The sequence below is a fragment of the Lynx canadensis genome, chromosome B2, assembly GCF_007474595.2.
Source record: "Lynx canadensis isolate LIC74 chromosome B2, mLynCan4.pri.v2, whole genome shotgun sequence".
Lineage (NCBI taxonomy): Eukaryota > Metazoa > Chordata > Mammalia > Carnivora > Felidae > Lynx > Lynx canadensis.
Genome location: NC_044307.1, coordinates 149655494 through 149667023, shown reverse-complemented (window position 1 = coordinate 149667023; position 11530 = coordinate 149655494). Strand labels below are relative to the sequence as shown.

At 53.1% G+C, this 11530-nt stretch overlaps 1 long non-coding RNA gene across 1 annotated transcript; it reads left to right on the top strand.

Moving 5' to 3' along the window:
* The first annotated feature begins 2829 nt into the window (after positions 1-2829).
* LOC116738088 lies at positions 2830-11113 on the top strand. Its single transcript, XR_004343685.1, has 3 exons — positions 2830-2931; positions 10113-10212; positions 10641-11113. It is a non-coding gene; the product is annotated as an uncharacterized LOC116738088 (long non-coding RNA).
* Positions 11114-11530: the final 417 nt, after the last annotated feature.

The following is an 11530-nucleotide window of genomic DNA, read 5'->3' as shown; positions in this document are numbered from 1 at the left end:
CTCCACGTGGCTGAGGGCATCACCGATCTGCGGCACCGAAGGGTGTGTGTAAAAGCCTGTCTCCTGTTCCCTCTCAGGACCTTCTTCCTCGGCTGGTGGAATCCAGGATAAAGTGGGATAAATCCAGGATAAAGCAGGATGTGGCAGAGAGGCCGGCCCGAGGCCAGGACCAGGTGAGCTGCTCCCGGACACCTTTGCTTGCCTCTCTCACCTCTTTCCGCCCCGGCCCCCCGTCCAGTCGGGCTGTCTGTACCCGAGAGAAGGCCCAAGGCATTGGGGGTTCAATGTGGAATCTAGAAGAACCCATAGTAGAGAAGAAAAAAATGAAAGGATTCAGACAAATGCTTTTTCTTCTTGTTTTTTCGTTTTTTTTCTTTTTTTCCAGACAAATGTTTGTTTTCTTGTTTTTTCGGTTTTTTTTTCTTTTTTTCCAGACAGATGCTTTCTTTATCCTGAGAATAGTGACAGAGCCCAGCTGAGTGTTGGGTAAAGGTGACCGTCCCACCCGTGTCTCCACTGACTGAGGCCAGACTTCTCTTTACCAATCACAAAGCCAGATAGCTGGGCTTAGTTTCCTAAAGCATGTCAAGATTACGTCAGTATAACCTGAGAAACAGTCGGCCTTCTTTTTTTTTTTTTTTTTTTTAATTTTTTTTTTCCAACGTTTATTTATTTTTAAGACAGAGAGAGACAGAGCATGAACGGGGGAGGGGCAGAGAGAGAGGGAGACACAGAATCGGAAACAGGCTCCAGGCTCTGAGCCATCAGCCCAGAGCCTGACGCGGGGCTCGAACTCATGGACCGCGAGATCGTGACCTGGCTGAAGTCGGACGCTTAACCGACTGCGCCACCCAGGCGCCCCAAAACAGTCGGCCTTCTTAAGGTGCATGTGACTTCTTGAAATTCGTGAAACGAAATGAACAAACTTTCCCCCAAGGACTGCCCATCATGGATTATGAGCTAGAATTGGACTCTGTTTAATACGTACAGGCTATGGGTTAAGGGGCTCGGCTGCAGAATGCTCCCAAACTCAGGAAGGGGTAAAGACACACACCTGTAATATGCGCTCATACGCGCGCGGGCGCACAAACTTACACGGCTCACGGAGGTGCACCTGTTGTCTGTCGGATGAGGGACCCTGATGGGATGAGGTTCTTGGCGGTCCATCCTGCCTCTAACATTCTGTGAATATATGTGATCTAGAAATCCAGGGATGTGTTTATCACCACGACCCTGACAGCACAGCCACACTGGAAACCCACACATGCGCTTACTTGGGCCTTTAATTTAGAAAACAAAACGCGTCCTATTGCTAATATAGTCTAGCTTTAAGTTGGATTGTTTTTTTAAAAAACATAGTATTTATTTTTGAGCGGGGGAGACCCAGAATCCGAAGCAGGCTCCGGGCTCCGAGCTGTCGGCACAGAGCCCGACGCGGGGCTCGAACTCATGGACCGTGAGATCATGACCTGAGCCGAAGTCGGACGCTTAACCGACTGAGCCACCCAGGCACCCCCATAGTTGATTCTTGAAGCAAAGCATACAGTGGCAAGTTGTTGGCATATGTTTGGGGCTGTCCAAGAAGACCGGTTTGTTTTCCTGAGCCGGACTCGGCTGTACCAGGGTTCCCCAAATGTGCTGAGTCATCGCGGTCACGGGGGCTCTTGGTAAAAACGTGCAGTTCTAGGCCTTTCCCCGAAGACTCGGATTTAGTTGGTCTGTGTTGGGACCCAGGAATCTGTGCTGTTATCAAGCTCCTCGGGTAATTCCTGTGATTACCTGTGATTCCTGTGATTAGACAAGTCTGGGACATCCTGAACGGGGTAACCTGCTGTCCCTACTGGTACCCGATTCTGTCTGGACGTGAAGTTCAAGGACGGGTCATGATCGTAGGCGTCTCCGTTGGAGCACTGACTGAGGGTGTGTTTTGCTTTACGTGTAATAATTTCTGCACCAAGGACCACTGGGGCTTGAAAATGCTCTGCTGTGCGTCCTTCCGGGCCCCCCCTTATATTCCCACTTGTTCTTATTTCTTGTTTTTCCATCTTTTTGAAATTTTCACAGACCTAATACTCTTTCATTTGGGATTCAGTTGGATGTAACTTTCTAGCTACTTGTATGGGTTTTTTTTCTCCTCGTTTTCTTAGAGGGGTGCAGTTTATGTGACTACGTTTGGATTTTTTAAATATTATCTCAAATACTATACTTGATAACACCCTTAATTGTGCTTCAGTTAATATTATCCACTTTTTTTTTTTTTTTAAGTTTATTTATTCTGAGAGAGACAGAGAGTGAGCAGGGGCAGGGCGGAGAGACAGGGAGAGAGAAGGAATCCCAAGCGGGCTCCACACTGTCAGCACGGAGCCCGAGGGGGGACTGGAACTCACGAACCGTGAGATCATGACCTGAGCTGAAACCAAGAGCCAGACACTTAATCGACTGAGCCCCCCAGACGCTTCAGTCCATTTGCTTTTTACCAGCCTGAGCCTGGGTACCTCGCTGTCTGTTGGACTCCTGCTTTTCGGTAGAATTAGCCTGCTCTCACGAACTAACTTATCCTGGAGGACCAAGGCCGAGGAGTCGAGGTATTTGCAGCATGCCCAGAATATTTTGACACGCATCCGAAAGCAGAAGTGTAAACCGGGAAGGATTTGTGCTGGATTCGCTCGTCTTGAGAAGCAGCCCAGTGTGCTGCCCGTATGGGATAGATCGATCTGTGCGTTAGAGATGTAAAGAGGGAGAGAGAGGAACCCGTCCTTGGCGGTTCTAAATTCCAGCGGTGGAGGCAGGGCATGAACGGAAACAAGCATAAAACGTTTGTTTCAGAACAAGACGGTGTGTAAGTCAGAGGAGAAGGAATCCCGAAGCAAAGCATACCTTCGCCGCTCACGTCGCATGTATTCTGCTCGCCAGCATGGACTTCTCCAGGAGGTGAGTTCCTTCCTGAATGTGTGGGTGTATGTGGATTTTCTAAATAGTACTTTGCAAACTCATATTCACTGCCTTGTCACAGATCCACGAGAGAATCGTCACTCTACATAGTGGTAGCACACGGTTCCCCAGTAAAAGGAGGGTCACAGGGGCGCCTGGGGGGCTCAGTCGGTTGAGCGTCCGACTTCGGCTCAGGACACCATCTCACGGTCCGTGGGTTCGCGCCCCGCGTCGGGCTCTGCGCTGACGGCTCGGAGCCTGGAGCCTGCTGCGGATTCTGTGTCTCCCTCTCTCTCCGCCCCTCCCCTGCTCACGTCGTCTCTGTCTGTCTTTCAAAAAATAATAAATAAACATTAAAAAAAAAAAGATGTCACAAAGGCCAATCGGCAAGAAAGAAGCTGTCAGAGTGTAGATCTAAACAGTAAACCGGAGTAACCCCTGCTCTATGATATCCTCGGGGACCGTAGGAAGTAGCCCCGCGGGAGGGGATCCTTACCCTTGAGGATTGTATAATTATTCCGTCGCGGCTGGAAATTGCGAAAGCATCTTATTGGCACAAACTGAAAACCAGTGTTGCTCTCCCAGACACGCATACGCCCGCAGAATGGAGCTAACCCTCACAAGGCACCAGGGAACCCGGGAGCGGGCCACTTGGTGAGCGGTGTGCCCCACGCCGGGCACGGCGTAGGTGCAAGGCCAAAACGTGCGGGGCTGCATAATTGGTGGACGAGGCAAACGCAAAACCAAATGTTACGAAAGCGCACTGGAACAATGGCAAAAGAGAGACAGAGGAGAGGAGTTGTTAAAACCTCTCCATCATCTGCCCCGCGTTCCAACCCCGAGGGCTTTCCCAGGCCCCTCGGCAACAGAGGCAAGCTAGTGTCTCCTGGGACAGGGAACAGGGATGGGGGTGACAGAAGAGACCACGTTCTTGGAGTCAGAGCCTCTTTCAAAGCGAAGGCCCCCTTCTCTTCTGCACAACCCCACACGCTGAGCATGCCTCACCCCAGGCCACCGTGGGGATGTTTCCCACGAAGCGGTTTAACAGACGGCCCCGCCCGCCCGACTGGAAGAATCCTGTAGATTTCTTGCAGCAAAGGAGTGAGTTTCTGGTTGTTTGCAGGGAAGAGCGTCTCCCTTTTAGGGGCCAATTCAGCTCCGGCCATTAGCATTTGAATCGGTCCACCAGGCTGTTTTGATTGAAGCGAGAAACACGGCCTTTGTTGCTGTGATTTAGGGGCGTAAGTAATTTTCCAACCCCCTTTAATCAGTTCACACAGTTGGGGAAATGGTAATATATAGGAAGGGTGTGGTCTGGCCTCGGAAATGCAGATGGGGCTCCTGTCCGGAAGGTTCCCCGTGGCAGCTCCTGGCCCTGCCTGCGGCCGCTCCCTGAGCTCTGGGGACCCCCCCCCCCAAGGGCCGCCTGTCCTTCTCATCAAAAATTGGCTGAATGTCTTCAACACGTTCTCTTTGTTTGGATTAGACCGACTCAGGTCATCACAGAAACCCAAGGGGCCCGGACGGACACACGGCCGTCGCCTCGTCTTCCTGGGCTGACCCGTGCTTCCGGCACACGGATATGGGCCAACCCGGGGGTCCCGTCCGAAACATGACGTGAAGCTGGGCTCCCTGGGTTCACCGGGCCACTTTACAACCTGTCACTGACTCGCTTAGCAGACGTGCTTCTGTGGCTGAGAAAACCCGCCAAACTTTAGGTTTAAAGAGAGGGGAGACGGCGTCTTCCAAGATCCCGTTGGCCTCGTTTTCCTGCCGCACCTTTGCTCATCTCGTGCGTGTAGACGCGTGGCGGTTTAGGCTGCGTAGCAAGGCAGCGCCTGGGGACCACCTAGCTGGGAAAAGCAAGGTCCTCGCGAAGCTGCTGCCCGGGCCGCCGGGCTCAGAGCCGAGTTTCACGCGGCGTGTTGGTTTCTCCGTGGACACTCGGGCAGAGGCCTGGGCCGAGCCGGGTGCACTTCTCAGCGCTCAGAGGCTTTAGCTCCGTGGCCCGACGGAGAGTGACGGGTTGGCTGAGTATCCCCCCCACAGAACCCCCGCCGCCCCCAGCGTTGACCAAACACCCCCGGAGGACGCCCGAGCCCCGAGGCCCCACGCAGGGGGGTGCACCGGGACCCCAGACGGCCGTCGGGGGGCGGGCCTTGGGCTCCAGCCGGGAAGGAGCTGCAGTGGTAGCCGCGGAGGCGACGGGAAGATGCTTCACCCCGCTCGGCCCGAGACCAGAGTCAACGACGACACGTTCGCCCCACAACATGCCTTCAGAGGGCACCCGCGCCCACCCGAACGCACTCTGCCCGCTACCTTGGCTACCGTACTTGCGAGCCACCTTTCCCTCCGCGGGCGAATTCCCTCTCTGAGACTGGGTTCCAGTCTCCCTTTACCTCTTCCCTCCTGTCAGCTAATCCATCACCTCCTCCAGGAGGCATTCCCGGACTCCTCTACCTCTCTCACTAGCTCCTGCCTCAGCTGGGGCTGAACTTGTCCCTCGGCGAGTTACGTTCTTCGGCTTTCTCGGAGCTCTCAGTGCCTCCGAGGCGGGTACCTCGGCTCCTAATCACCGCGTGTCCTCCCGTCGCCGGGCCCGCGTCCTTTTCCAAGAAAAGCAAAGTGTCAAGCAGCTGTTCCCCGGGAGCTGATGAAAGGCTGTATTTGTTTCTTCGTTGGTGTTTGCTGTGTCGTGTGCACAGGGACAAATGGCAGGAGGGGCTTTCAGGCACCTGTCTCATCCCAGCGGGAGAGGCACCTGTCCTGCTCCTGCGCCCGCTGGTGCCCCCAGCCCTGCCCGGGGCCCCCTGGGGCCTTGCTGCGGGCTCGCCCCGGGGTGGGGCTCACCCTGTGCCCTGCTTCACCTGGCCTCACCAGGAGGAGCACCGGGAAGGAAGGAGTCCCCTGGGGCCGGGCGGTCGTCGCTGTGAGGTCTGGAACTTGACCTGGACAGCGCCCAGGGCTGGTGGAGGCCTGAGGGGAAGTCCCCACGAGACACAGTCTCCCCACCTCCGTCTCCAAGGTCACAGGGCGCAGGATGCAGGCCGTGGAGGGGAGGGGACAGCACAGTGACAAGTGTTCATGTCCCATTAGCACTGAGAGAGAGGCAGCAGCTTGGGGCGGGGGGGGGGGGCGACTGCATTGTAGGCCCGGGGCGAGCTTCCCCGAGGACCGCCGTCCCTTCTTCCCCCCCGAGCGTTGAGGGGTTCTTGTCACATATCGCAGCTCAGCGGCTGCGAGGGTCTCGGCTGAGCGGAGACTGACGCCCTCCATCCAGGAGCCACCCCCTTGGGCCATCGATACTTCTTTGGCCCCACACTTCCCGGCTCGAGACCCACTTTATTTTTGATTCTCCGAGTGAGCGAAAGGAAAATGCAGTTTCAGGGGCTACACCAGGGGGCCGGCGGCACCACTTGTCCGTCCGCGGTCACCTCCCGCGTGGCACGCCGAATGCTTCCCTCACCGCGCCCGGCCGGCCGTTGCTTCTTCCAAGATGCGTGTGAGCCACAGGCTCCCAGCAAGAAAAGCTGTTGAGGCCGCTCTAACAACAGCACTGTGTGTTCAAGGAGTGCTGATCTTGACAGCTTTGCTTCTGTTTGCTTTTCTCTGCTTGGTGCTACCGCGAGCAGACTCCTGGAGAGGGGCAGCTGGTTTGCAGATGTGGACGCGGAGGGCAGAGCCGGAGACCCGGTCAGTGTCGTCTGGTCTGAGGCCGCACAGCGAGGCTCTGTCTTCGGGCTGGGGGGATGTGGGCCAGGGGCCAGCAGGGCGGGGGCGGCCGGGGGTGAGCAGAAATCTCCAGTGAAAGCTCTGATCAATGCCGGAGGGCTGCCTGTAAGCGGGGGCTGCCGTTTAGAACCAAGGGTGAAGAGGCACATGCCCTGCCCTCCTCCCAAACTGCACTTCCATCCCGGGGCTTCACGTGGGGACCAGAGGACAGAGGGGTTGGTGACGGTGGTTACAGAGACAAAAATAGAATCTTGAGTCTGACTCAAAGACAAAACACGATGTAAACAGCACTTGCCTGTCCGTGTTCTGGCTTCCCTGTCCCTTCCCTGCATCGCCAGGGCACTGCCCAGCAAGGCTGGCACGCAGGGGGGTGACCGGACAAGACGAGCCCGGGGCTTCCAGGGGACGTAATGCCATTTCTTGGCCGTAAGGAACTATCTCCTTCAATACCAAAGGGAATGCGAGGGAAGATTTTAAGATCGGAGTAAATAAACCCACACTTTAAGGATCCTCCTGGTCCAGCTTTACCCAGTTCTGTTTTAGAAGTTGACACTCACACCCTAAATGTCATGTTTGCTTCCTGAAGCGGGATTGCGTGTTCCCAAGTGGACACGGGCAGCGTGGAGTGCGGCCCGGGCCCAGGGGGAGGAGGATGGGGGGCAGCGTGTGCCCACCTAGGCAGCGGCCCGCAGCCCAGCCTCCCCTTAGCTTCCTGAAATGCGACAGTCCAGCTGCTAAAACAGAAGGTCCCAATCGGAAGACGAGAGGGCACCAACCAGCCCGGTGTGGCATGTGAGTAGTCTGGAAAAAAAAACACAAAATGCCAGAGAGAAGAAATAGTGCAAAAAACCCCAAAGTGCAGTTTTCGAGAATTTAGCGGTGAAGGGGTAACAGCGAACGAACGCGAAGGATGCCAGGTTTAGGGGGCAGGCTCCCACCTCAGATCTCCGCCTGAGGCCACTTTCTCCGGGAAGCCTTCCGGGACGCCCCCCAGGAAAAGGTGGGTACCCCGCATTTCCCTCCACTCCCACCACAGACCCGCTCTTTGCCTGTCTGCCTGCCCCTCCCCCACGGTCCCCCCTGTTGGAAACCCAGCGAGGGGACCCGGCCTACCGCGTTCCCTGCATGCCTCCTGCTTCTGGTTCAGTCGCTGGCAAACAGCAGGAGCTCGGTTAATTTTTCTTGAATGAATGAATGAATGAATGAACGAGCTCCCTCTGGTTCAGTTTTCCACCTATGTCTACGGCCCCCCTTCTCGCTCCGAGGCAGGATGGCACCCCAGGCGTCGCAGGGCATACCTGATTCGACTCCCGGCCACCCCATCTACCCACGAGGCCTTTGTCAGGCCCAGCCTTGGTTTCCTCATTTTGCGCGGTGAATATGGAGATAGCCACGCGAGGGTCTTGCGCGGACTCAGTTGAGTGACGTCCGTCAGGCGCTTTTCGTACCCCGGGGACGTGCTACCAGCTCTTTGAACGCTGAGTTCTTCGTACAATCCGGGTCCCGTGTGTGCAGGCGATGTAGGTGGCGGTCGTCGAGAGTGTCTCGTGCGGGCGGGAGCAGGCGCCCCTGGCCAGGCATCTCCCATCCCTCCCAGTGACCAGGTCCACCAGCTGAAGCAGCGAGGGCCCCCTGCCTCCTTCCAGGGAGACACCCAGGTGCGGCCGGGCCTCTCACTGTGTTCAGCTGCGTTGGGGGGACAGCTGTTTTCAGCCGTAGTCTGTCTCGAGGTGGTGTGGCAAGGCCTAAGGCGCCTGGATCGGTCTCTTACAACCCGGGTACCCCGTCAGCCTCCGCTTTTCCTTTCGGAGTCCTTTCCAGCGTGACTGAAATGAACAGAATTACTATTTGCATCAAGGCAACTTGTACTTTCGAGCGTAACTGTCACACTGTCCCCACAAAGATGAAGCTTAGCCCAGAGGCCGGTGACGCCTGAGGAATCAGGTGCACGCTCCGTGCAGGTCGGGAGCTGGTAAGGAGCCGGAATTTGCTCTTAACCCAACGAACTCTGCTCTTCGGCCTCCAAAAAATGTCACAGGTGGCGTTCCTCTGGGCACTCGGGTGTAGACCCGGAACTGAAGACGAGACAGGATCATCGGGTACCAGCAGTCCTCTGATCTGTTTCCCGGGTAGCCCTCAAATTCTACTCGATTATAGATGTTTTATGGATATTAGTTTCAAGCCAACACATACAGCCCACGTGTGCGCCTCCTGAGTCATTTGTTTGGCTTTTCACGCGACTGCAGCGGAGATCTTTCTTTCCTGCACGCACACGTAGGCATACACGCACACAAACCCTCCTTAATAGTGATTTGTTTTCATTTCTCTGATAACTGGTTTTGGTGAAGCTTACTTTGTCTTGTTGGCAGCAGACATGGTTTTATCTAGCCGAGATCTGTGGCTCTCAAAACGTCTTCCGAAGCAGAATTGTGGAGTATAAAATGTGAATCCGAAATTTACACGCCTTATTTTCAGAATTTTGAAAACTTTTCCGTGAGTTCCCCAGTGCTCAAAATTTCCAGCCTGAGATATAACTGCCTTACGGATTCGCATATCAGAAAAAGAGGTCGGGGTGCCTGGGTGGCTGACTCGGTTGAACGTCCGACTTCGGCTCGGGTCACGATCTCACAGTCTGTGAGTTCGAGCCCCGCGTCCGGCTCTGTGCTGACGGCTCGGAGCCCGGAACCTGCTTAAGATTTTGTGTCTCCCTCTCTCTCTGCCCCTCCCATGCTTGTGCTCTGTCTCTCTCTGTCTCAAAAATAAATAAATGTTGGGGCGCCTGGGTGGCTCAGTCGGTTAAGCGTCCGACTTCAGCTCAGGTCACGATCTCGAGGTCCATGAGTTCGAGCCCCTCGTCAGGCTCTGGGCTGATGGCTCAGAGCCTGGAGCCTGCTTCCGATTCTGTGTCTCCCTCTCTCTCTGCCCCTCCCCCATTCATGCTCTGTCTCTCTCTGTCTCAAAAATAAATAAACGTTAAAAAAAATTAAAAATAAATAAATAAATGTTAAAAAACTTTAAAAAAAAGAAAAAAAGGCATAGATATTGTAAGTATGAATAGATACACAATAAAAAATTTACAAGTCAGTCTTCAGAGAGCTACTGAATGGGGAAATCTGTTGGCAAACGTCTAGTAGATCGAGGTGTTTAACGTCAGATTCATAAGCTTAGGGGGTGGAAAGCACTTAAAATATATTTTATATGATTATGTACGTGTGATTTTTCTTGGAGAAAGGATTCACAGGGTGCTGTCTTTAAAAATTAGATTTTAAAAGAGGTCTGTGATCCAAAAATGTTTAATGCTATGAAGTTCAATGAAGTGGAAAAATCTTACATTTGCAGAAAATACTGTACATTGGTGTTAATACCATTTTAAGAGTTTATGTGTAGAAAAAATTTAAATATAGTCTTCAGGTCTCTCTCTCTCTGTCTCTCTCTGTCTCTTCCTTTAGGATTAACCTTCCAGAACACACAAGGGATGAGCCTGCTTCTTCTAGGATGGCCACAGTACCTCTGACTTTGGAACAAGCAATTCAGACTCACCACGTTGTGGTTCGCTCGTGTCTCTTCTCTGCCTGGGGGTTAGACGATGCAGTTCCCGGGCGAGCAAAGGAGGATTCGAGTGGGAGGGAAAGCAGGGGACGCTGGAGGATGGGAGGTTGCGGTCAGAGCGGGATGCCCAGCACGATCTCTGAGTCTGAGCAGCTCTGGGCAAAGCCCAGAGGTAAGAGAGCAAGCACGTGTCCTCTGTGGAGTAGGGGCAAAGGTCATGGAGATTTCGAGGCTGAGAATTAGATGGGTCAGCAGCCTGAAGAGAGGGAGATTCCCAGGATAACAGCAGGGGTTGGGGGGGGGGCGGTAAATTGTTTTCTAACTCCTTGGTGAATAAGAAAAATGGCCAAGAATTAGAGTCCTAAGAGGCGGTGGGTGCACTTGGCCTTTGGAGTTTATATGTAGTTTTCCCCTTTTCTTCGTTGCAGGAGGCCAGGACAGCAAGGCGATATTGGACCAACTATGTGGACCAGGAATGAGACCGTAGCATCACCTTGATGAAAAGGACGAAGAAATGTTGAAACTCCCAAAGAAGCAATTAAATGGCAGATTTCTTTTTCTTTAGTTCAAAGTTATGATAAGCAACAATAGCATCATCCACTAAATAACATATTCGTTATAAACGTACATTTCCATACAGAAGCCTGGAACCATGAATGAGAAGACGTAGAAAAAGGAGAAGAATAAAACTCACAGAGGGATGAGATCATGGAAATTAGCAGATGGAGAAAATACCTAAGTATGATTTATATGGTTAAGTAAGTTACAGAAAAAAATTTTTAATTATGACTAAGCACTAGGAGACTCTAAAACGAATCAAGATGTTTGAGGGGCGCCTAGGTGACTCAGTCGGTGAAGCATCCGACGTAGTAAGCTCAGGTCATGATCTCGTGGTCTGTAAGTTCGGGCCCCACGTCAGGTTCTGTGCTGACAGCTCAGAGCCTGGAGCCTGCTTGGGATTCTGTGTCTCCCTCTATCTCTGCCCTCCCACCCTCCCCACCCCCCACCCCCCGCTTACACTCTGTCTCTCTCTCTCTCAAAACTAAATAAACATTAAAAAAAAATATGTTTGAAAAAGAATGAAATAGAGCTTTTAGAGTGGAAACATAATAAATAAGAAATACTCAATGGGGGGCTAAAGAATAGATTAGACATACCTGAAGATAGCATGAGTGAACTACATAGATCAAAATTATCCAAATAATAATATTTGGAATTATCCAAAATATAGCACAGAAAAACAAAGTGACAGAATATATAATAACAGAGAGGTTAAAGGAAACAGAGGCTCTAGTGAGAAAATCCACCATACGTTTAA